The sequence below is a fragment of the Macrobrachium nipponense genome, chromosome 36 (assembly GCF_015104395.2).
Source record: "Macrobrachium nipponense isolate FS-2020 chromosome 36, ASM1510439v2, whole genome shotgun sequence".
Taxonomy (NCBI): domain Eukaryota; kingdom Metazoa; phylum Arthropoda; class Malacostraca; order Decapoda; family Palaemonidae; genus Macrobrachium; species Macrobrachium nipponense.
Window position 1 is genome coordinate 50109151 of NC_087220.1, and position 27202 is coordinate 50136352.

The 27202-nt window shown below is 38.4% G+C and overlaps 1 protein-coding gene across 1 annotated transcript in view; it reads right to left on the bottom strand.

Annotated features, from left to right (window-relative positions):
- Positions 1–11207: 11207 nt before the first annotated feature.
- LOC135203631 (uncharacterized) overlaps positions 11208–27202 on the bottom strand; it is a 109572-nt gene continuing 93577 nt past the window's right edge. The window contains exons 7-8 of the mRNA XM_064233467.1: positions 12657–12755; positions 11208–11226 (exon numbers count right to left, since the gene is read on the bottom strand). The gene's annotated coding sequence lies outside the window, so the exon portion shown is untranslated. The remainder of the gene's footprint in view (positions 11227–12656; positions 12756–27202) is intronic.

Here is a 27202-nt window from a genome sequence, read left to right on the forward strand (position 1 = left end):
ACGTCTCAGTCTGTCTTAGGGGCATTAAGACCAGGCGACTGGATGGTGTCTTTGGACCTCCAGGATGCCTACTTCCACGTCCCGATCCATCCTCAGTCAAGGAAGTACCTGAGGTTTGTACCAAAGGGACAGGTCTTCCAATTCAGAGCTCTCTGCTTCAGGCTAAGTACTGCACCGATGGTGTTCACGCTCCTCATGAGAAATGTAGCAAGGTGGCTTCACCTCTCAGGGATAAGAGTTTCGCTCTACCTAGACGATTGGCTCATTTGATCATCGTCGGAGCCAAGGTGTCTGGAGGACCTTCATACGATGTTGCAGCTGACGAAGGCCCTCAGCCTGCTAGTGAACTTCGAAAAGTCCCATCTGACCCCTACACAGTCCATCGTGTATCTGGGGATTCAGATGGATTCAGCGGCTTTTCGAGCCTTTCCATCCCTGGAACGTCAGCGGAATTGCTTAGGAAAAATGTCAGACTTCCTGGGGAAAGAAACATGCTCGGTGAAGGAATGGATGAGTCTGCTGGGGACCATGTCTTCGTTGGAGAAGTTTGTTCCTCTGGGAAGACTGCACCTCAGACCACTCCAGTTTTTCCTAGCGGAGAACTGGAAAAACAAGAAGGACCTAGATGCGATTCTAAGCATCTCTCGATCGGTCAAGGATCATCTGTTGTGGTGGCACGATCCTGTAAAACTAGCAGAAGGATTGTCTCTCAGTCTTCTGAGCCCCGACCTAGTATTGTTCTCAGATGCGTCCGCGGCGGGTTGGGGAGCTACACTAGGAAAGGAGGAAGTGTCAGGCATCTGGAGAGGGGAACAGATGTCCTGGCACATCAACCTCAAAGAATTGGAAGCGATTCGGTTGGCTCTCCAGTTATTCGAAGGACGAGTTATTGGCCGAGTTGTCCAGATCAACTCGGACAATACCACGGCGCTTGCTTATGTCAAGAAGCAGGGAGGAACACACTCTCGGTCCTTGTTCGAGATAGCGAGAGATATCCTCCTTTGGGCGAAGGACGGAACGTGACGATCCTGACAAGGTTCGTTTCGGGAGTTCAGAACGTCCGTGCGGATCTTCTCAGCCGTCGGCAGCAGATACTGGCGACCGAATGGACTCTTCATCGAGAAGTGTGTCAAGAGTTGTGGAGACTGTGGGGGCGTCCCTTAGTAGACCTCTTCGCAACATCGAAGACGAAGAGGCTTCCTCTTTACTGCTCCTCTGTTCTCGACCCGGGAGCAATAGCAATAGACGCCATCCTTTGGGATTGGATGGGGATGGATGTCTACGCCTTTCCCCTGTTCAGATTTCTGGGAGAGGTGATCAGGAAGTTCGAGGCGTCGCAAGGAGCGAGAATGACGTTAATTGCCCCGTTTTGGCCTTCGAGAGACTGGTTCACAGAGGTCATGTCCTTCCTAGTGGACTTTCCAAGGACCCTGCCAGAGAGAATAGATCTACTCAGACAGCCCCACTTTGAGAGGTACCACAGAAACCTCTCCGCTCTGAGTCTGACTGCGTTCAGACTATCGAGAAGTTGGCCAGAGCGAGAGGGTTTTCAAGACCGGTGGCGAGAGCTATTGCCAACGCAAGAAGAGCTTCCTCTCGTGCAGTTTACCAATCGAAGTGGGCTGTCTTCAGGAGATAGTGTAGGAAGAAAGGTATTTCCTCCTCCACGACCTCTGTGAACCAGATTGCTGATTTCCTCCTTCATCTAAGGAATGTTGACAAGCTAGCGGTTCCTACGATAAGAGGTTATAAGAGCATGTTGTCGACGGTCTTTCGACATAGAGGTTTAGACCTGTATGAGAACAAAGACCTTCACGATCTTTTGAGGTCTTTTGAAACCTCGAAAGTGCCGAAACCTAAGGTTCCGGCATGGAACTTAGATGTGGTTCTAAAGTTCCTGATGTCGACTCCTTTTGAACCTTTGCATGCTACTTCTTTAAAGGACGTGACAAGAAAAACTATTTTCGTAACCGCTCTGGCTACGGCAAAGAGGGTTAGTGAAATTCAAGCCATAAGTAAACATGTGGGCTTTAGAGGGCATAATGCAGTATGTTCTTTAAGCCCTTCATTCTTAGCGAAGAATGAAAATCCATCCAACCCTTGGCCCAAGAGCTTCGAGATCAAAGGGTTAGTAGAGATCATTGGACAAGAACCTGAGAGAATCCTGTGCCCTGTCAGGGCTCTCAAGTTTTATATGGAAAGGACAAAACAGTGTCGAGGTCCGTCGGACAATTTGTGGTGTTCAGTCAAGAGACCAGACTTACCGATGTCAAAGAACGCATTAGCTTTCTTTCTGAGAAGTACCATCAAGGAGGCTCATTCGTCCTGTCGAGATGGTGATCTTAGAATTTTAAAAGTTAATGCTCACGAAGTGAGAGCGGTTGCGACCTCCGTGGCACTTCAAAAGAACATGGCACTCAGTGACATCTTGAGTGCCACCTTTTGGCGAAGCAACTCTGTGTTCGCTTCACATTACCTGCGGGATGTGAAGACGACATATGAGAACTGCTGCTCGCTAGGACCATACATTTCTGTGGATACTATCTTGGGGGTAGAAAGTAATGCTCATCCTATCCTATAGAAAGTGGGTAGGTGAGCTTTTAATTTGGTTGTTTTGGTTTATGGTTCCACGTGGGGTCGGCTGCCTAAGGCGGACTTCCCTTTCGTTAGCCTAAAGTTAAGTGGGGTTAACTTTTGTTAGGCTAGGTTAGGTGGTGGTTTTGCTTTTTGCCTTCATAGTATGGTCAATATGGTACATTGTGGTCACGCCCCCGTTGACAGATCATCTAGAACTCACCAGCTACATAGGTCACTACCTTGCTGGAGAGACTAGTAAAGCAGAAGCAGACTTGGGTGACAGTAATCACAAAGTCAGCTATGCTAACAGGTAAGGAACCAAGATGTCAATCATCTGCACGCAATTTGTTTCCTAAATCATTCTATTCTGTCTCTTCCCACCTCCAATGGTGGGATTCAGCCATATATATATCTGACAGGTAAGTTTCATGAACAAAATGATATTGTTATGATACAATAAAGTTTGTACATACTTACCTGGCAGATATATATAATCAAGTACCCTCCCACCTCCCCTCAGGGGACAGTGGCACTAGAAAATCTGAATAGAAAAGGGGAATGGTTCCTGATATCCACCTCCCAGCGGCGGGAATGGGTACTAACCACCTGGCCGACCACTGCGTTTGCCGGGAGTTTTGAAATTCTATCGGACTTTGGAGAATACAGCTATATATATATCTGCCAGGTAAGTATGAACAAACTTTATTGTATCATAACAATATCATTTTTACTACATACGTACGTATGTACTTACAGTATTTCTTGTATACCATGTACAAATACACTTTATTTACAGGTATATCAGCAGTACATGTTAAGTTAGGTATTGAATGGTCCAAATTGTTGTAGTATTTCATTGTTTATAGGTCAATTTAGCTTTATTATGAGATTTACTGGGGTGTTTTTGGAGGGCTTGGAATGGATTAGCCATTTTACATGTAAAATGCGGTCCAAGATACGAAAAGCTCATGATACGAAGGCTGCCTCGGAACGGATTAATTTCGTATCTCGAGGTACCACTGTAATATATATATACGTATATGTATAACTGAATCACGAAAGTTAGGAACGTGATAAATCCATAAATAAAGATATATGCCACGAAGGAAAAATAAACGAATGAGTAACTGCAAGACCTTTCGACGTTTCCACGTCCTTTACTGAGCAGAACTGACATACATGGGACAAAAGACAAAACAAGAAGATTCGTATAACTGACAGATGGGGATTATAAAGAGATTAGTACCTAGAATCCGACACACCTGGAAGAGAGTAACCTTCCCAAACAAGCATAAACAATGGGTGCAATTAAAAGTTTAAGATAAACATCTCAGATACAAGGACAAGACAATTAAAGAATTATAGGTGACATCTGTTCAGAACTTTGGTAAACAAAACCCTGTTCACAATACATATTCACAATACAGGTTAGACATATTTTACAACGAAGATAACTCAAAGGCAACTAATTTTTATTTAAGTCTGTAATTATATCTTTGAGGTCATTCTTAAACATGTTACAAATACAAGGGTCTAAATGAAAAAGGCCACGACTAACATTGAAATTACAATGAAAAGTAAGTTGTATTAAAGCAGATTCTAAAAGATTTCGTGATAAGACATCTCTTGACTTTGCAATTACTGAACTACCAACCCAATTTATTCGGTGGTTGTTTTCACTTAAATGAATGAATAATGCATTAGATGTTTGTCCAGTTTTTACAGAATATTTATGCTGGCTTAGCCTTACTTCTAGGTCCTTGCTAGACTGTCCGAGATAAAATGAGGGACAATACATACATGGAATTTTATATATTATGTTGCTGCTTTCTCTGGGGCTATTTTTTATTAACATTCCTTTTAGTGTGTTATTATATGAGAAAACAAGGTTGACATTAAAAGCTTTTAACAATGATTTAATGGTTTCAAATCCGTTAAAAAAAGGCAAACTGAGAATGTTCTTAAAACTTTTTTCTTTCTGTGTGTTACTTACACTATAATACTTTTTGTGGGCTTTATTATAACAAATATCTAATATATGTGAAGGATAGCATAAATCTTTCCCTATTTTTCTTATGTATTCAATTTCTTTATCCAAATATTGGGGACTGACAATGCGTAATGCTCGTAAAAACATAGAAGAAAAAATTGATATTTTTATGTTGAGATGGTGGCCTGAGAAGAAATGAACATAAGTTAAGTTGTTGGTCGGTTTCCTATAAATACTGAATTTACATTGAAATGGTTCTCTGTTTATCAAAACATCTAAGAAAGGGAGGCAATTGTCTTTTTCTAATTCTAGAGTAAACTTAATCGATGGTACCTGGTTATTTAATTTAGAGAGTAAATCATTTACATCAATTCTGACAGGCAGGACAGCTAAAATATCATCAACATAACGATACCATATTACAGGAATATGAATGATATTAGGTAATTAGCATTTTTCAAAAAATTCCATGTACAAGTTTGAGAGTAGTGGTGATAAAGGATTCCCCATTGCCATGCCAAATATTTGTTGATAAAATTCACCATTGAATATAAACTTGCAATCACATATGCACAAACTTGTGAGTGAAATAATGTGACTTATAGGTAAAGGTAATTCATGCTGAGTCAGTTCATTACTAAGATAGTCTAAAATAGAGTCTATAGGGACTTTAGTAAAAAGAGAACATACATCAAAACTAACAAATCTATCAGTAGGGCAAAGAGCAATTTTGTTTAATTTATCAACTAAATCTAGAGAATTATATATATGAGAATCGGAGATGGTTCCAAGTAACGGGGACAAGATCTTTGTGATATATTTCGAAAGTTTATATGAAATTGAACCAACAGGACTGATAATAGGCCGCATAGGGTTATTTTCTTTGTGCGTTTTGACTAATCCGTACAAGTAAGGTAGCGAAGGAGATTTGACTGACAATTTGCCTAGTAGTTTTGTTTTATCTTTAAGGATATTTTTCACAGTGCTATTGAAGTTTTTTATGACTTGATCAAGTCATAAAATTTGTCAGTTTTGACTCTCACAGCTTTCCAACTTGTCCAAATGAAACAGGATGATATGCAAGGAATTCGATAAAAAAAAATAAGACTGAATAAGGTCTGAGTTAATTATGTTAAGCAATTATGAAAAGGATAAGAAGAAAGGCGAACATGGCTAATAAAACAAGAATAACGGGAATAATCAAATGAAGAAAGATTAATAATTATATATATATATAATATATATATATATCTATATATATATATATATATATATATATATATATATTATATATTTATATATATATTAATATATATTGTTGATTTAAATATTCATTAATATTACATATCCAATAGAGTATACTGCTGAAAATAGACCTAGGCTAATCATGTGGTAAAATCAGAAGTCCAATTTAGCCCCACTAAATGTGTCATGGAAATTATTTTATTGATCAAAGGACAAAATTAGTTTAAACATAGTTTTCAAGGAATGTTAACCCTTGATGTATTATTTATCGGCTGTAGGAGACTAAATGACAACACCCCAGTGCAGTACGATACGTTAAGTCAAGACTCGAGCAACAGCAAAGCCAACTTTAAAATCCTTCGGTATGCTGTCACGAAGCTAGAGTTGAGAATAAAATTAGAAATCGTGGACCCATCAGTATATATTTTCTTTACTTTGCAAAATAATTATCTATAACACGTTGAATAAGTCTACTCAATTCTAATGTAATTTATTTCAAGTATAGCACCTTTGAAAGGAAATGTTATTTATTGTTAAGTAAATAATCTGGCACCAGCATATGGCAACATTTCCATAACAAACAATGAATTTAGAAACTACGCCAATCCTTCGTTGGCCGTCTGTACACAACACCCAGAAGTAACACCTCAGCTTAACGAACAGGCTTATGTACACACCATCCAGGAGTAACACCTAAGCTTAACGAACAGGCTTATGTACACACCATCCAGAAGTAAAACCTCAGCTTATCGAACAGGCTTATGTACACACCATCCAGGAGTAACACCTAAGCTTAACAAACAGGCTTATGTACACACCATCCAGAAGTAACACCTCAGCTTATCGAACAGGCTTATGTACACACCATCCAGGAGTAACACCTAAGCTTAACAAACAGGCTTATGTACACACCATCCAGAAGTAACACCTCAGCTTAACAAACAGGCTTATGTACATACCAGCTGCGATATTTATTTTTGTTGTTCTCTAAATTTAATTTTAAATGTTGAATAGTACAGTTTACTTTAGGTTAGGGGACTTAGTACCCATCAGCTGCGATATAATTTTATTTGAGATGTGTGCCGATTAGGCAGTACGGCATTCAGACAAAAAATCGTATGGCTGCCTGGATGACTTGCTAGTTTACCTGTTCTCCACCAGGTAGGTTTTGAATGATTAAGATCATGTCAGAATTCTTGTTGCTGCCATTGCATATGGGCGATTGTTGGTATTCTATGAAGTTTGGCTGTTTTACACCTTTTTAAGGTTTTGTAATTTCCTTTTCCTAGGATATCTTCTACCGAAGCAAACCCAATAACCTTCAGGCTACGTAGGAATAATTTTGGTATAAGCAGGATGTTGGAATTTGAAGTAGATCAACATTCGGTGTGTACCAGCTGCAGGGGTACAAAGTGTGATCTTATATGTGAGGAATGGTCTCAGTACTTTATGCCTGAATATGTCAGATACAGGAAAGAAGGGAAACTGATAGATTGCAAAAGTAATTACAGTAGTTAGGTCAGGACTAAACCTGTCAGTTCTATCCTACCTAGTGTCCCTTCATCTGCAGTTATCCCTACCCAGGCTAAGCATTTGGTAGTGTTAGTATTGAGACTTGCTTTGTAGCTGAGCCTTCTGGTCCCCATTTGGTTCAGGAAAAGCGTATCGAGAAGTTAGAACATAACATTAAACTTATTTTAAGTTCTAATAAAAGTTGAACCGAGTTCGTGATGGGGAACATTCCGAATCCCTCCAGTGTGCGCTCTTTCGCATTCACGTTAGAAGTAAGGTGTAAGTCGCCCGAGCCTTGGACTGCCCTGCAATAGTTTGCCTTGGTAGTGTTGCTACCAGGAAGCTGGGTTAGTTTCAGGACAATGGTTTTCTGTGCTCTCCAATACCTACTTCACCTTTTTCACGGTCTGAATCTTGTTTAACCCGTTCACTTAAGGACCATTTTGGTAAACGTTAATCTTCGCTCCGTGTGCGCATTCTGCCGTCATTAGCACCTGGTTTCGAGGCAATAGCATGCATAGGATTAGTAATATATAATATAGGTATAGACATTTTTAGTGAATAACGCATCTGTAGGAAGTTTGACGTATTCCAATGTTACGTTGACTAAGTTGATGGTTTAACCTATCTCTCATGTTTTGGTTATTCTAAATTCTTGTCTGCTAGCCTATTCCTTTTCTTCATCGTAATGCTTGTGTTCATTCTTTGGATTCTTTTTCTTCGGCCATCAGCAAATCTCTTACTACTGCCTTGATTACTGTTTCTCTTTCACGTTTACAATTTATAGTGTGAAGGTACAATTTTGTATAGGAACAAACCTTCATATCACAAAGATATTTATTTCAAGTGACTTGTTTTATAGAGCTTTTGGACCCAGGCACAGGGGTCCCCTCCACAAGGCTGCTCTTGTATGAAAGCATTGCTTCCTGAATGGAATCCAACTTGTAGTGGTAGTAAAATCCAGAAAGGATTCCAAATCAGGTAAGAATGTTTTGGGTTTCATGCAAGAAACCTTTAGCTCGATTGGCTGAGCGGATTTTTGCCTAGCTGCACTGCCCACCGTCCTCTTAATGTGGGAATCGGCAAACTTTTAACAGTAGGTAAGATTCATCTCAATATAAATTTTCATAATGAAATTTATTATTTGGATACTCACCTACTGTTAAATAAGACCCCACCCAGCCTACCCCCCCAACTTAGTGGGCTGTCAGAGAATTTTGACGACCTAAAACATTCAAAACACACCTAGTGGAGAACAAAACAGTACAGAGATATAGCTAACTTTAACAGTAGGTAAGTAGCCAAATAATCAATTTTATAAGGAAAATTTATATTTTGCTGTTCTCTTAAGTTGAATTAGTGTGTTAAGCACAGGTTAGTTTAGGTTAAGGGACTTTGTACCCATCAGCTGAAGTATATTTTATTGCTGTTCTCTTACATACCAGAAGTTTGACAGCGAATGTTTTCAACGTAGAAAAATCACAGTACTGTACTTGCACATGTTACACATCTCCCTTGCAATTGCTCTGGTATCCTACATTTACACAGTAGTAGTACATATATGTATACAGTAGTTAGTTATGTATGGCTTTCTTATTGTTGATGTAATAAACATAGTTTGCTTTACAAGATGTAATATACATAACTTGCTAAAATCCATTCATTCTTTTAAAAATATATATATATATATTATATATTATATATTCATTCGTGCATATATAAAAAATGATAAGTTTACAAATTAGTATATCTATAAATCTTTGGAATTTGGATATATATACTTATAAATTTACATAAATTTTTTATCTGTTATTTATCACATTCACAATCACAGATATTTTACATAACTAAGTTTTGAGAATATTAATCTTAAATTTATCACGTTCACAATCACAGATATTTTACATTACTAAGGTTTTGAGAATTTTAATCTTAAATTTAGACCCAAGTTTTACAATATGATACACTGGCTCTGTAATTTTAATCCTGAAATATAAACTAACATTAAACTTAATGATTTACACCTGGTTTGCATGTTTTTCATCTGGACAATTTTCAGCTTAAATACTATTACAATAATATACTCTTATGTGGAGGATCTGGAGAACACAACTCACTTAAAAAGTGTAATATCTGTCATTGATATGAAAATGAATAAGTTAAGCACAACACCTAGAAATATGCCTAACATCTTCACTGAGATCCAAAAAATTGCAAGCTCTAAGCTATGTCTTTGTAAATGCTAAAAACATTAGTTTGAAATGCATTATAGAGAGGCAGTCTTGTTTTCAGACCTGAGCTGGGATAGTGACTTACATTCTCGGTGAACACTGAAACTGCAAGATTTTGTACTGAGAAATTTGTACTTCTCTTGTTTGGAGTCATCGACAAGTCATTATATTTGCTGACACTGATATGGCTAGGAATGAGGATTTGAAAGTTAAGCTGACAGTAGCTGAAATCTGGACTGACTTGACATACTGGATTTAGTACTATTTTATTTTCACTTTGGTGTCAATGATTGAGACCCAGGCTGTCAAGATGAAAGGTGACCTATCTTAAATAGATTCTCAATACTCTGGAATGATTGCAAGAAAGACCTGACATACTACTAGAGCACTAAAAGCTATTACAGCACCCTTTGGAGATTGTTATCACAGATCTTTGATTCACAACCTTGGCTAAATGGTTTTAAGTAGAAAATTAATAAAGACCTTTCACATATGTAAAATGTTAAGGTTCACATCCATAATGCTGTTGTTGAAAGTACTAACTGCTTGGTCAGGTTTAGTGAAAATTCAAATTTGGCTTGTAAATTACTACTGTGGTTTCACCAGATGGAGAAAATGTGTTAAAGAAGAGCTTCTGAGGTACAGAATCAGTTACTGATAGAAATACTAACATATATATATATATATATATATATATATATATATATATATATATATATATATATATATATATATATATATATATATATATACCTGGCCCTAATGCTATTCAATTGCTGTCTCCAAAATTATTGAAGATAAAATAGAAATTCTTTCGACAGATAAAACACTACATCTTTAAATTTCATACCATATAAGATTTTTTTATTTTTAAAATATCATAAATTCACATTTAAATTATGTTTAAATTGGTTGCACCATAATTTTCTCAAAATTGATGATTTCAGGACCAAATTTGATAGTTTTCTCAACACTAGGCTTAATCAACTTATGTTATTTTGCATTGTATTGTTTGTCATATTATTAGGAACTTGATGTTGAAGACTATTTGAAATGTAATTAACGATAATGGTTATGCAGCAAAGAGTTCCGAGGTAACCTTTGATGGTTTAACTCGAAGCTTCACTAGTTATCTCCTTTAAGTCACCTTAGTGATGTATGTGTGTATGCATACTGTATAATATAATATATATATATATATATATATAATATATATATATATATATTATATATATATATATATATATATATATATATGCACATATACATATATACATGCCATATATATGACACACACACTTAATCCCTAAAGTATAAAACCATGACCTAATTTGCTCTGTTCCTTGAATATATATTGACAATATCATCATCTGCCTCAAGATCAACATCTTCATTAAACTGCTGACCAAAAGCCCTGTCCACAGGTATAAAAAATATGCATTTATACCCGGAAAGTGACTTCCAATTAGAACTGAAACCTGGGCAATAGAGATGCCTGTAAGTACTTCTCCAAATGCTATGAAGTCATTCAATGACATGATAAGATCCCCACGTTCTGGACTGCGATGCAGGATTAACAGTTCATCTGAAGGCCAGGGTGTTCCTAATTCACCCTCATTTATAATCATACAATCTGCACCAAGCATTCCCCAGGGACTTGCATTCAGTTGCCTAAAGGAAATATAAATTGCAGTTAACAATTAGGTTATGCTGTACAGTACAGTAGAAAAATCTATGAAGATCTTATACACTGGGGCATTTTTATATATAGTGGACCCACCCTATTCGTGTTCTCGAGATTCGCGGACTTACATATTCAGGGATTTCTCTATGGACCATATCTACCCATTATTTGCGCTGTGTATTTACTGTATTTTTCTATGAGAAATATCCACAAATTACTGTATTTTCAACTCAGTTTCATGATTAAATGCAATTTTTATGATAATTTCACTATTAAATGTAATTTTTGTAATAAATACGCGAATACTAGCCATTTGGGGGGGGGGGTTTCTGGAACGCAACCCCACCGAATAGGGGGTGTTCACTGTATATATATTATATAGAAAAAAATTATTATTAGATTTTTTACAACCATTACTTGGTGTTTGAATTCTATTCTGGCCAACTGATCACATCTCAATATAGACAAAAGTTAGATGTAAGTCAGCGCTACATGTGTACAGGCCATTTAATTGTAGACCATACTTTTACTCTACCCATAATTATCTCGGTTGTTAGTTATTAGCTTTATTGTAACCTTTCATTATTGTAGATTTTTACAGTTTAAGATTATTTAGTTCACGTCATAATTTTTTTTTTTTGCACTAAATGTTCTGTATTAATTGCCTCATTTTATGCCTCATTTTGGTTTCAGTAGTTTTAAGAACTGACATTTTTTTTTTTTTTATTATTCTTCAGTCAGCCAATTTAGTGATTGTCATTTGCTTCATAACTACTTTTATGAATGTTTAAAAGCTTGATGGCTGGGCAAAGATACAAATTTGTACTCTGAAGCACTTGGTCTAATGTGTGTTTGTTCTTGAAACACCAAAATTCTGTTCCTTTGGAGATGAAAACTTTAATTATAAAAGAGGTCACCAGATATATTTTACCTAATTATGCAAAAACAGAATTCTGCATCAAAGTCTGCAGCTATTACCTATTTATGCAACAATAGATATCAATAAAATACAGTTTCGTGATTACCCAATGAGATTAAAATAATAACTGGAGAAAAATGTACTTCCTTAAACCATAATCCTTTTGCTTGAATATTAATTACCTTTCAAATAATTTTTTAATATATATGGCATCAGAGTTGCTGTAATATTTCCTTATATGTACTGTACTGCATTGAATAGTAAAACCCACATTAGCAAAATCTGAGATAATACTGTATAAGGAAAAAAATTCTGAATGAAAAAATAATTGAATTAAAAAAATAAAACTGTTGAGGTACTCTACTTACCTGACCAGCTCTAGTTAAGAATGATCACATCTGAGCATGTGGGATGGTAATTTTTTTTTTCCCTTTTTTGGTATAACTATAAGGAGATACTGAATTATTAGATATAGGTACAATCACAAAAGGAACTTACTGTACAGAAGGGGATTGTCCATTTCCCTGATTTAGAATTTGAGAATGACTTTGAGTGGCTGCTCCCTCTGGCTCGGAGTTTTGTTCAAGCGCACGCTGCCTGTAATGCAAATGATGCACTTGAGTTAAGCACTTTCAGATGTTACTATGTTTACGCAACAAAGATCTGTATATTTACATAACGAGTTGTCCATTTTCCTGATCAGGATTTTTACTAGAGGGTAAAGTGCTTTGAGAAAGAGGTGGAGTGGCTAATCCCTCTGGCTCAGTCTTTTCCTCATTAAGTATATACTGCCTATAATGTAAATGAGAACTACTGTGACCCAGGCTATCAAATTTTATCACAGAAAGAGATGTATGAAGCAAATTGTGAACACCAGCAAAGCTCTGCAAGATGCAGAAGACAAAGTAAATGCAATTTCACTGAAACTATCCTCATGCAGTCTCGGTGAAACCTTCCAGTGATATGATGCTGTCACAAAATCAAAGATACCCTGATGAGGGAACTTAGGAATTTCATTTCCCTGCAGCAAATTGAAGTGTTTTCAAAGCATGAGTAACTCCTTTAGACCCAGAGTCCTCTGAGCCTGGTCCTACTTTTCGCATTTAACCCACCAAATATCCTTTCTTTAAAGGAATTACGTATATGATATCTGCCTTGAACTAAATGTTCTGGAGTCACCCCAACAGACAATTTGGGAGAGAAAAAAAATCTCGCAAATGTTATTAAGAAGAAAGATTCCAAAATATCACAGTTAAGTAAAACACAAAAGGAACTTACTGGACTGGAGGGAAGGCTCCATTTTCTTGATCTATATTATGAAAGTTAAGCTGACAGTAGCTAAGATCTGGACTGACTTGACATACTGGATTTAGTACTATTTTATTTTCACTTTGGTGTCAATGATTGAGACCCAGGCTGTCAAGATGAAAGGTGACCCATCTTAAATAGATTCTCAGTACTCTGGAATGATTGCAAGAAAGACCTGACATACTACTAGAGTACTAAAAGCTATTACAGCACCCTTTGGAGATTGTTATCACAGATCTTTGATTCACAACCTTGGCTAAATGGTTTCAAGTAGAATATTAAAGACCTTTCTCATATGTAAAATGTTATGGTTCACATCCATAATGCTGTTGTTGAAAGTAACTGCTTGGTCAGGTTTAGTGAAAATTCAAATTTGCCTTGTAAATTACTACTGTGGTTTCACCAGATGGAGAAAATGTGTTAAAGAAGATGAGCTTCTGAGGTACAGAATCAGTTACTGATAGAAATACTAGCAGATAATTTTTTTTCCTCCTCCTCCTCCTCCTCGAGGTATATTCTAAATTATTCGTGCATGTAAGCTATATATATACACACACACACCATAAAAATGCCAAAAGAATAATATATATATATATATATATATATATATATATATATATATATATATATATATATATATATATACAGTGTTCCCCAGTATTCGCGGCAGATGTGTACCAGACACCCACGCGAATAGCTCAAACTCGTGGATAGTTAGAACTCCCCTCTAAAAATACATATAACTGCCTAATTTGAAAGTTCAAATACCAAATGTCTACTTAAAGTATTATCCTACATCAAATATACCATTGAATTGGTATTATTAATATCATTTTAAAGTCATCTTAAACATTTTACCATTAGAAATATATAAACGGCCAATAGCAGAGAGAGAGAGAGAGAATAACTCCTTACGATTTCAATAGATTGAAATGAACTCTGTAGGCAACACTTTTTTCCCTCCCATAAATACATATATTTCTCCAGAGAAGAGAAAAAGAGAGGACTGTGCAATTATGTTTGTCCTGTCTGTCAATTCTTTTGCTGCAACAAATTTACCTTAAATTATTATCATATTACTGTATTAATCTTAGAGATTGTATTAATATAATTTCAAAGTAATCCTAAACATTAGTACCCTTAAAGGTATAAACTTACATACGTACTTATAACACTCGCAGCCAAGAGAGACAGAGTTACCACTATGACAAGTATCTTGTGGAGAGAGAGAGAGAGAGAGAGAGAGAGAGAGAGAGAGAGAGATTGTCCTTACAGTATTTAAAAGAGTGAAATGGAATGATTATTGTATTTAAAATACTCACATATGAATTTTGTAATTACAGTTATAGTATTATTATTGGAAAATATTAATGATAAACTTATTACATACATGTCCATGAAAATGATCTCGTCTCAGTAAGCGAGAGAGAGAGAGAGATTACATAAAAAACATTAAATTCGTTGACCATTGTATGGCATCGTTAGTTTCCCAGCTCCGAGCGTCACTGGAGTTATGAGAAGGTAGGGAAATTGATACAGAAAAAGATGAAGGGAAGCATTTCATTTGAAATTAGTTATCGTATTATTACTACTTATATTATTATTATTATTTGAAAATATAATAAACACATGCATCTACCATAAAAATTCTCTCATCTCAGTAAGAAAGAGTTATCCTTACAAGTGAAATGGAAAGGTCATTTTCATCTCTTTAAAATACTACCATTATGAATTTTGTAATTACAGTTTTATTATTATTATTATTATTATTATTATTATTATTATTATTATTAAAACAACTGAAATTATCAATAAACATTTTACATACTAGTACCATAAAAAATTCTTTCATCTCGGTTAAAAGAGAGAGAGAGAGAGAGAGAGATGAGAGAGGGGAGAAGAGAGCGAGAGAGAGAGAGTGTGTGTTTATCTCTCTGTTCTCTCAAAAACTACTTATAACACTTCCAGCGAAAGAGAGGGAGGAGTTACCACTATGACATTATTATCTTGTGTGTGGAGAGAGAGAGAGAGAGAGTTAACCTTAATTAAAAGTGACATGGATAAATAAGTATTGTATTTCTTCAAAATACTATCACATAATATGAATTTTGTAATTACAGTTATTATTATTATTATTATTATTATTATTTGAAAGTATTAAAAACATATAGTACAAGTACTATAAAAAATCTCGAGTCTCAGTAAATGAGAGAGAGAGAGAGAGAGAGAGAGAGAGAGAGAGAGAGAGAAATTTCATGAGCACTTGGTGGCAACAACACAACAGCTCCTCCCCCTCCTGTCACATAACTTGATATATCTGACAGTTTTAGTACCTGGAGTTATAGAAAGAAGACTGGGATTTCCTTCATTCTTCCATAATTTATTAAATTTATACACTAAAATCTTACTAATTCACTATGGTATTTTCTTTAATGAATTGATAATATTGCTGTATGAATTAATATTAATATTTGAAAATAGTAAATCATATATTTATCATACAAAAAAAAATACATCTTTGAGGAGAGAGAGAGAGAGAGAGAGAGAGAGAGAGAGAGAGAGAGAGAGAGAGAGAGAGAGAGAATTATTTTATTATGTGATATCATTTAAACTTATTAAACTTACTATACAGTATTAATCAAAATTAATTTTTGAAAATTGTAAATAATTTTTGCATCATAAAAATGTATTTAGTCATGAAAATAAACATCAAAATACACTAATTAGTGATTATTTTCGTCAGAAAATCCCGCGAATGGGTGAATCCCCACAAATAAATGGGTAGATATGGTCCAGAGAGAAATCCGCGAATCTGGAGAACGCGAATACGGGGGCCCCCTGTATATGTATATATATATATATATATATATATATATATATATATATATATATATATATATATATCTATATTATATATATATATGTTATATTTCTGGGCTCAACCTGTGTCTGCCAGTGAAAAGTTCCTGTAGCTCACTTTTCTAAGTATAAATAGATCCTAAATATACCAGAGAAAAAGCTAGCATGGTATGCTTAAGTTACTACCCTCAGCTCGAACACCCAAAGGGCGTCTGTATAAGCATAAGGGCGAGTGGAAGCCACTACTCACAGGTCTTCTGCCAATTAGAGGATTCCTCTCCAAAGTCCCTCCCACGGCAAGAGCCGTTACAAAGGCTACTCCCCTTACCTTCTGCTCGCTCTCGCTACTACTACTACTACCCGCCCGCCATTTTCATTCCTATAATTAGCATTGTGAGTGCGACACGCATCTAGAGCTCCCTTTGTGCTTTTTCCAAGAATTTAGCGATGTCCTCTGTGGAACTTCCTCCTTCATCTAAGTTTGAGTATTCCAATTGGTGTTTTCGTAATTTGTATCGTTATGATGCGTTCCATTTGTTGCCTTCAGCCCCTTAGAAAACGCTTTGGGGGCTAGTTCATCTGCCATTTTGGGAGCATCATCAGAGGACGTGTGTTATTATTACTCATTATTTCCCTTTTATTTTTAATTTTATGTTAATTTTATATTCATTATAGTCATCAGTGACGGTTTTTCGTATCACTTACTTAATTATTTAGCCGACCGAGTTCGGACTGGTTTGGTAGGAAGGTCTAACACGCTCATGATGTCCTCTGGGGTTTTTAAAGAAGGTTGATTAATTTATATTCTAGCCTCTGGCTTCCCCCCAGCTTCTCAAGAGCATGTTCGTGCCTTTCTGTGCGTAATTTTATCGCATACTGTATATGTAAAATTATTAGGCTACTAGTAGCCTATTGTATTTATCATTGGAGAGGAGAGAGTCCTCTCTCTCTCTCTCTCTCTCGATGTGAGACATGCATGTGTTATTGTTTAATGCGAACCAGATAGGTACTTGATTTTATGCACGTTGATGATTTTCAGAAAGCAGGCTTACTCATTCAGAGTCATGCCGTTCGGGCTCAACATTGCACCCAGGGTATTCACCAAATAAGGAGAGACGATAGTTCAAGAACTAAGGACTTAAGGGGTAATGTTAGTAGCCTATCTAGACGAATGGCTCATTTGGGCAGCCAGCGTCGACGAGTGCCGCAAAGCAACAGCCAAGGTGATAAAATTCTTGGAATTTCTGGGTTTCCAGATAAACAAGGAAAAATCTCGGCTCGTTCCGGCTTCCCGCTTCCAATGGCTGGGAATCCAATGGGACCTAATCAAGCACAAGCTATCTCTCCCACCCAAGAAGGTCAAGGAGGTAGTGACAGCTACGAAACAGTTCCTCAAGAACAAAAAGGCTTCTCGGCGTACCCAAGAGAGAATCCTAGGTTCGCTACAGTTTGCGTCGGTGACAGACGTCCTATTGAAAGCCAGATTGAAGGATATCAATCGAGTCTGGAGGAAGAGAGCCAACATCAATCTCAGGGACAAGATCTCCGTAATTCCACCCATTTTGACAAAAAGGCTTAGTCCATGGACGGAATGCCGGAACCTGGCCAAGTCAGTACCACTGCAATTCCCTCCGCCATCTCTAACCATCCACACGGACGCATCTCTGAGCGGTTGGGGAGGATACTTGCAATACAAGAAAGTCCAGGGAACGTGGTCGGATATGTTCCGCCAGTTCCACATCAATATTCTAGAAGCGATGGCAGTTTTCCTGACCCTAAAGTGACTGACTCTGGCCAGAAACAGTCATATAAGGCTAGTCTCGGACAGTTTAATAGTAGTCCACTGCATAAACAGAGGAGGCTCCAGGTCAAGTAAACTAAATCACGTATTGGTTGCGATATTTTCGTTGGCGGCAAAAAATCATTGGCACCTGCCAGCAACTCACCTGGCAGGAGTAAAGCATGTTATCACAGACGCACTTTCCAGGACAACTCCGCTGGAATCGGAGTGGTCCCTGGACAGGAAGTTGTTTGGTGGATTTGCAATCAAATCCCGGATCTTCAAGTAGACCTATTCACCACGGAATCCAGTCACAAACTACCATGTTACGTGGCACCCAACCTGGACCCTCTAGCTTACGCCACAGATGCGATGTCCATAGATTGGAACAATTGGCAGAAAATTTACCTATTTCCACCGGTGAATCTTCTGATGAAGGTCCTGCACAAGCCAAGATCTTTCACAGGACAGGTAGCATTAGTGGCACCCGACTAGCCAAAGAGCAATTGGTTTCCGCTCCTTCGTCCCCCGTCCAGAACTGACACAGGTAGTACAAACTCAGACTGTGTCAGCTTCCTCAAGAATTCTGAGTGCCCCAACTTTATGGACTTCATGAAGTTTGCGGCCCAAAAGAAACGCTAGTATTGATCCACTAAACATCTTATTCATAGAATCAGATAAAAGAGAATCAACGCTCAGGCAGTATGATTCAGCAGTAAAGAAGTTGGCCATTTTTCTAAAAGATTCAGCTGCTCAAAATATGACTACAAATCTGGTAATTTCATTCTTTAGAACTCTATTTGAGAAAGGCCTAGCCGCTAGTACCATTACTACGATCAAATCGGCCTTAAGGAAAATTTTCAGCTTGGCTTTAATATTAACTTGTCAGATTCATACTTCTCTTCGATTCCAAGAGCATGTGCCCGTCTGAGACCAATAGACCGCCCTCATACAGTCTCAGGTGCCAGAATACCTGAACTCTCGGCTCTCTCTAGAAATCCAGATCATATTGAATTCCTCCCGTCGGGTGAAGTATTACTATCCCCAGATTGGGAAGTTCTTGGCTAAGAACGAGGACCCACAAAACAGATGGGCTCCATGGAAAATTATTCCTCTGACACAGGACTCATCATTGTGTCCTGTCGTTACCTTTAAATCCTTTTTGGCCAGGACTTCCGAAAAATCTTCAGGCCCCCTTTTCATTAGAGAGAAAGGTGGTACGATTTCTCTTGAAGGTATTAGACAACAAATACTTTACTTTATTAAACAGGCCAACCCGGATTCAGTCCCACACGTCCATGACATCCGAGCAGTGGCTACCTTCATCAACTATTTTCACAATATGAATTTTGAAGACCTGAAGAAATATACGGGTTTGAAATCTCCAGCAGTATTTAAACGCCACTATCTCAAAAACTTAGAGGGCCTTAAATTCTCAACAGTGGCTGCAGGGAGCATAGTCTACCCTGAATGACCGAGTCTTAACTCCTTCCCTTAGCCCCCTTTGTCAAGTCCTTTTTCCCATCAATACTCTCTCCTTCGTACCTGGCTCGCTTGTATTCCCTGCCAACCCTCTCTCTTCCGGGCCGGGCTGGTTAGCTTGCCATCCCGTCACTGGAACATGTACATAGTGTTGAGACCATATTTGTATCACTGACCTGTCTGTACATATCTTTTGTATATTGCTTCAGATACCATTCTTTATATTGTCTTATTATATATATCTATATATATATATATATATATATATATATATATATATATACAGGCGGTCCCCGGGTTACGACGGTTTCCGGCTTACGACGTTCCGAGGTTACGACGCTTTTTCTTAAATATTCAATGGAAAAATCCGTCCTGGGTTACGACGCTTGTTCCGAGGTTACGACGCTGACGCTTCCGATGCTCCGAGTTAACGACGCTTTTAAAAAAACGCATACTATGATAAAAATCCTTTATAGTTTAGCACAGTATATTAATAAAAATAAGTTTCTGGTTAGATTACAACAAAAATTTTGAGATTATGATGATTTTCGACACTTTTTATGTTGTATTTTTCTATGTTTTTTAGTGACGCCTCATATGCGGAACTAGTTTCCGAGCGAATGAAATACATACTAGTTTACATATAACAGTCCAAAAGCGCAAATAATGAAAAAATCATTGCTTGTTTCCAGTAATAATAACAAAACTAAGTTTCTGGTTAGATTACAACGCAAATTCCAAGTATCCAAAGAGAGACATTATCCAGTAATTTGATCAGAGAGAGAGAGAGAGAGAGAGAGAGAGAGAGAGAGAGAGAGAGAGAGAGAGAGAGAGAGAGAGAGAGGCGTCTTCCGACGCTCCGAGTTAAGGACAGAGAAGTGTTGCGTTTCGTAAACGGCCTCTGACTCATGCCAGTAAATGTTTTGTGATACTAATAATATAAGCCTATTTAAAAGATACGTTTACTTTAATTAGTCTATATGATACGTAAATAGTAATCAACTGTTCTTGTAGCCCTCAATATTTGGCAAAATCGAAGTATCCAAGAGAGACATTATCCAGTACGTAATTTGATCAGAGAGAGAGAGAGAGAGAGGGAGAGAGAGAGAGAGAGGAGAGAGAGGAGAGAGAGGAGAGAGACGCTTTGGCAACAATGGTCTCGGGGGTTTTTATAGCTTCCTTCTGCTTGATGATTGTGGATATTGTAGAAGGATTTCGACCATACTCGTTTTGCCAAATCGACGATACGAACGCCACGTTCATGCTTTGCTATAATTTCATGTTTTGCTTCCATCGAAATAATTTTCTTGGGTTTTTTCTTATCACCTGCTTTGTCTTTAGCTTTGAGACCCATGGTTAATAATAAAATAGACAAAATAACACGAAAAATAGGCGCAAATACAACGAACTAAACAACGACGTGTTAACATGCAGCACCAACAAACAACAGACTGAATGCCATTTATCGTCGCCTATACAACTAACACTCATCGCAAAATCGTATCTCAATATTTCGTTGTATATCAAAGCTTGTATTTTCGCAAATTTTCTGTTATATCTCAAAACATTCGTATATTAGGGCAATCGTATGTCAAGTTTCCAATGTGATTTGATCAGAGAGAGAGAGAAGAGAGAGAGAGAGATGAGAGAGAGAGAGAGATGAGAGAGAGAGAGAGAGAGAGAGAGACGCTTTGGCAACAATGTCTCGGGATTGACGTAACGTTTATTTCTTCTGAACAGCTAGGACAGAGAAGTGTTCGTTTCATTAAACGGCCTCTGACTCATGGCAGGAAATGTTTTGTTGATACTAATATATAAGCCTATTTAAAGATACATTTACTTTAATTAGTCTATATGATACGTAAATAGTAATCAGCTGTTCTTGTAGCCCTCAAGATTTTGCAAAATCACTCCAGGTTGTACATAAAACTTCAAGAATGTAGTGTCACCAGAGGATTACAATAGTTTTTACCTTCAAGAACCAGCATTCTTTTATGAAAAATAACTCCAGGTTGTACATAAAAACTACAGGAAACAAACATGTAGTGTACCAAAGGATTACAAGTAAGGTTTTTATAACTTTTTATTAGTTTAAGACATATTTCCAAGCGTCGTTCCGGCTTACGACGATTTTCGGCTTACGACGCGTCTCAGAACGGAACCCCCGTCGTAAACCCGGGGACTGCCTGTATATATATATATAGTGGACCCCCCGTATTCGCGTTCTCCAGATTCACGGACTCACACATTCGCGATTTTCTATGCGGAACGATTCCCTGCATTATTCGCGGAAAATTCGCGCATTCGCGGGATTTTTCTATGATAAATATCCACAAATTCCTGGGTTTTTTTTATGAATTTCATCATAAAATGCACTTTTTGTGATAAAACTCTTAAAAAATCTCCCTGGATTACCTATTCGCGGAAAATTCGCAAGCATTCGCGGGATTTTTCTATGATAAATTATCCACAAATTCCTGGGTTTTTTATGAATTTCATCATAAAATGCACTTTTTGTGATAAACTATTAAAAAAACCAAGTATGAAAATTTGTAGTGGGTTTTTCTTGAGTTTTAACTAACAAAATAGGCTGTTTTTAGTATTTTCATAGGGGTTCCAAACATTCGCGGGTTCTAACTATTCACGGGGGGGTCTGGTACGCATCCCCCGCGAATACGGGGGGACCACTGTATATATATATATATATATATATATATATATATATATATATATATATATATATATATATATATATATATATATATATATATATATATATATATATATATATTATATTATTATTGCTAGTTTTAAGGCATAGTTTAAGTTCTAGTGTAATTAGTAATTAAAGTAAATTTCCGCCTTATTACAAAGTGCATTAAATTTACTCTTTAAGTGAACCTTAGGTTTCATATTCCCCCCTTTTTTATATACTCGTTTGGTATCTGTTTAGCTTGGATGAAAATTCTCTGATACTTTTTCACCAGCAGACACAGGTCGAACCCAGAAAAGGGATTTTGACGAAGGAAAAATAAAAAAATCTATTTCTGGGTGATTGGCTCGTGTCGCCCTATGAAAGGATCCTTAATATCATTCTTTCTAGGTAAAATTTAATCTAAAATTACCAGAGAAAAACAAAATTAAGAAAATGTCAGTAAAACTGACTCGCTCACTCTTAAAAAGAAAGTGTCGGTATGGCAATAGGGGCGAGTGGGAACACTACCACGAGACATTCACCAATTAGACCTTCCAATCAGAATCCCCACAAGAGAGAGCTGATACCAACGGGCGATGCGGCCACTACTACTACTACTAGAGGACGCCACGGACAGCAGCGCCCCTAGCGGTCATCCTTAATCTAAGAACATCTTGTCTGCAGGGGGGGAGCAACAATACAGGGGGGAGGGGTTTCATAGGGCGACACGAGCCAATCACCCAGAAATAATTTTTTTCTTCGTCAAAATCCCTTTTCTGGGCTCAGCGCGTGTCGGCCTATGAAAGAGTACCAGAGAAACAGACAAGATGGGAAAAAGGGACAAATGAAAATCAGTTGAAAATGAGGGATATAATATAAGTAAATCAGTTATTACAGCATATAAACTAAGTACTTAAGGCTAAATTATTTTAAAACAATGACATAAAGAAAGTTAGTAATGTAAATTACTTAAAATTACAGTAAACATAATAAATTACAATAATGCAGTGGTAATTTTAACAAATGGATTTACTTAGATAACTTATTTACAAAATATACAAACATTGTGTCCTACCCTAGCATAAAAATAAGGGTAGGTACACTGAAGTACATTATCAGTACATAGTGTGGATGTCCCTAGCAAAAAAAATAAGGGACAATCCACTAATATGATCTCAGCGGCTAAGGCTAGGATATCCGAGTAGCATGGCGATAGGGTGAGGCATGTGGATGGGTAGGTAGAGAGGGAGACCTGGATCTATACTACGACTACTATACAGTATCAGGAGAAACAATGTTTCCCGCTGCTACTGCAGAAAATTTTAAAGATTCCAAGGACTTTAGATAATGACGTTTAAAGACTGTCGGAGTATTTCCATCCAGTATACTTTTTAAGATCCTCAAAGTTCATATGTTGAAAGTACGTAAAATTAATTGAGGTGGCTACTCCCCTGATGTCATGTGCTTTTGGAAATGAATCAGGATTGGCTTGTTTAATGAAGTAAAGGATTTGTTGTCTAATACCTTTTACTGATAAAGTACCACCTTTTTCTCTCGTGAAGAGAGAACCTGAGGATCTTGAGGATGTACGGAGATAGAAAGGCTCTTAAAGTTGATACTGGGCAGAGAGAAGGGTCTTGCGGAAGTGGGATGACTTTCCAAGGGGCCACCTTGCAAGAGGAATCCTCATTTTTAGCCAAAAAACTACGATCCGGAGCAAGCAGAACTTCTCCTGAGGGGAGGAATTCCACTGACCCGCATCTCTGGATAGAGCCGACAGTTCTGAAATTCTAGCTCCTGAAGCTAGGCTTAATAAGAATAATGTCTTTCTAAGAAGCATTATGAATGTACAAGACGAGTTGTCAGAATCTGAAGCTAGTTGAGGACATCATTTAAGAACCATGAAACGCAGTAGGCCTTTGAGAAGGTCTAAGTCTAGCACAGGCTTTAGGGATAGACGTGAAATAAGATTCAGTCAGATCTATCTGGAAACTAACTGAAAGATCTTCTTCAAAGCCGATTTATGAGTAGTAATAGTGCTAGCTGCTAAACCTTTTTCAAACAAGGATCTGAAAAAGGATATAGCTAAATTAACTGTCATGGTTGTAGTGTTTGATTCTTTCAGGAAGGATGCTAATTTTTTAACAGCTGAGTCATATTGTCTAATAGTTGACTCTCTCTTATCTGATTCTAGGAAGAGGATATTTTTGTGGATCAATGTTAGCATCTTTATTAGCCGCAAACTTCATGAAGTCCATAAAGTTAGGGTCTGAAGAATTCCTGAGGAAGCGAACACAGTCCTCATTTGTATGATTATGACAGCTGGGATTGGGAATCCGTTGAGGGTCGGGAGGACCCAAATTCCAGAAGCAGAGGATACCAGTTGCTCTTGGGCCAGTCCGGAGCAATCAGAGCTACTATTCCCTGAAAGTCCTCAGCTTGCTCAGACTTTCAAGAGGAGATCACCTGGAGGAAAAAGCATAAATTTTTCTCCACTGATCCCAAGTCCCCCTAACGACAGGGCGTCCGTGGCATAAGCCAGAGGGTCCAGGTTGGGGGGCCACATAGCAAGGGAGCTTGTGGTTCGCTTGTGAGGCGAAGAGATCTACTTGGAGACCTGGGACTCTCCGGCAATATCCACCGGAAGACCCGTCGTCTAGGGACCATTCTGATTCCAGAGGGACTGACCGGGAACAAAGCGTCTGCTATCATTTTATTTCTTACCCCGCCAGGTGAGTGGCGGACAGATGCCATTTGTGTTTGTTTGCTAGGGCAAAAGATGGCTATCATGACATGGTTCACATGCTTGGATTTGGACCCTCCTCTGTTGATGCAATGAACTACCACTGCACTGTCCAAAAAACTAGTCTTAGATGAGACTTTTTCGGGGGAAGCAGTCTCTTCAAGGTAAGAAATACTGCCATTGCTTCCAGAACGTTTATGTGGAGCTGGCGTAATTGAACTGACCAAGTCCCCTGAACCTGTTTGAACTGAGAATATCCCCCCCACCCGGACAGGGAGGCATCCGTGTGAATGGTTAACACTGGAAGGGGATATTGAAGGGGTACCCGCGCCTTGCTAAGTTCTTTACTTTTGACCCATGGACGGAGTTGATTGCGAAGGATCTGTGGAATTACTGACAACTTGTCTCGAGATTTGGCGTTGCTCTCGATCGCCAAACTCGATTTATATCTTTTAGCCTTGCTTTCAGGAGGATATCTGTCACTGAAGCAAACTGAAGGGACCCTAGGATTCTTTCCTGGTTTCTCCTTGATGTTTGCTTGCATTTGAGAAAATGTCTGACAGACTTTGCTATTTCTTTCCGTTTGGGCCACTGGGAATTGACAGATTGTGGGAAGACAAATCCCATTGGATTCCTAGCCACTGAAAAACGAGACTCCGGAGTAAGTCTGGATTTCGTTTTGTTTATCTGGAACCCCAGATGTTCCAGAAAGTGAACTACCTTTTTGGTGGCTTTGAGGCATTCCTCGACTGTTGGTGCCCCAGATCAACCAATCGTCGAGGGTATGCTGCTATCATTATTCCTGAGCTCTCAATTGCTGCACAACTACTTCTGCTATTTTCGTGAATACCCTGGGGGCTACGTTCAGACCGAAGGGCATCACTTTGAATGAGAATGTCTGATTATTTCCTAGCCTGAATCCTAGGAATAGTGGGCGGAAGTGTCTGGCTATAGGGATATGATAGTATGCGTCGTAAGATCGAGGAGCAATGTTGACGGCTCCACGAGAAGTAAGGTCCTTACTTGCGAGAGGGTAAGCATCTTGAACTTGTCGCAACGAATGAAAGAGTTTAGCCTTGACAAGTCTAAGATTACCCTTCTTTTTGTTGAGCCTTTCTTTCGGCACGCTGAATAAGCGACTGAAATTTTAGATGCTGACTCTCGCAATAGCTCCTTTTCTTGAAGGAGTTCCTCCGCATAATCTGGTCAATTCCTTTGATTGGTACTTGGCGGAAGGATTTGATTGGAGGGGATCTTTGATCCAACTCCAACCCAATCCCTTGGACACTATGCTCTGTGCCCAATTGCTGAACCCCCACCTGTGACGGAAGAGGAACAGCCTCCCTCCTACCTGGGGAGCCTCATTGTTGATGGGCGGGTTGACCACCACGCCCTCCTCTGAACTGCTTACTCCTTGTCGCCCTCCCTGCGCCACGCTGGCGAAAGTAGCCTCTCGCCCTACCTCTCGATTGTCTATTAAAGGGAGGGTAGGCCTGACCTTCATACATAGGGTGAAGGCCGCGAGAGAGTGCGTAGGAGGTCGAAGGTTGTGACTGAGGAGACAGCAGGAGGATGGGCTGGTTCTGCTTTGAAGTAGAAGGTTGTCCCTGTTGGGTAACCGGGACGGCCTGAACGAATTGCTGCTGTTGCTGGTAGCTGGAACCTTTTACCAGACTTCTTTTTGTTTCTTACCAGCATTGGGGACGGATTTCTTGCTTCCTCTTAGATGAGATTACCCCACCTAGCTCTAAGGCTCTGGTTGAGCCTAGCAGCCTCGTGGTGTACCTCATCTACAGCGGACTCTGGGAAGAGATCGCTCCCCACATGCTGGAAGCCAGGAGTCTATTAGGTTCGTGCCTAATAGTGCACTCCTGCAGAACGTGCTTTCGGCAATTCCTCCTAGCTTGGAAGAAGTCGAAAGCATCCGTCTGAACCGTCGAAGCTGGGACTTGGCCAAAATCTTAAACAAAAGGTTCCGTGCCATACGAGAGAGCAGCCATCTCTGTGATAATCAGAGAATTGAGGGACCTGCCAAACCTAGTTCGAGCGTCGAACTCCGCCTGAATCAAGGAATCAGGCAGCCTTGGGAGCTTTTCGCCGAACTGGTCCATGGCGCAGTCCGGTTTGAGCTTTCCAAGCGTGAACGTGGCTGGCAAGTTCTCCCACAATTCTCCGAA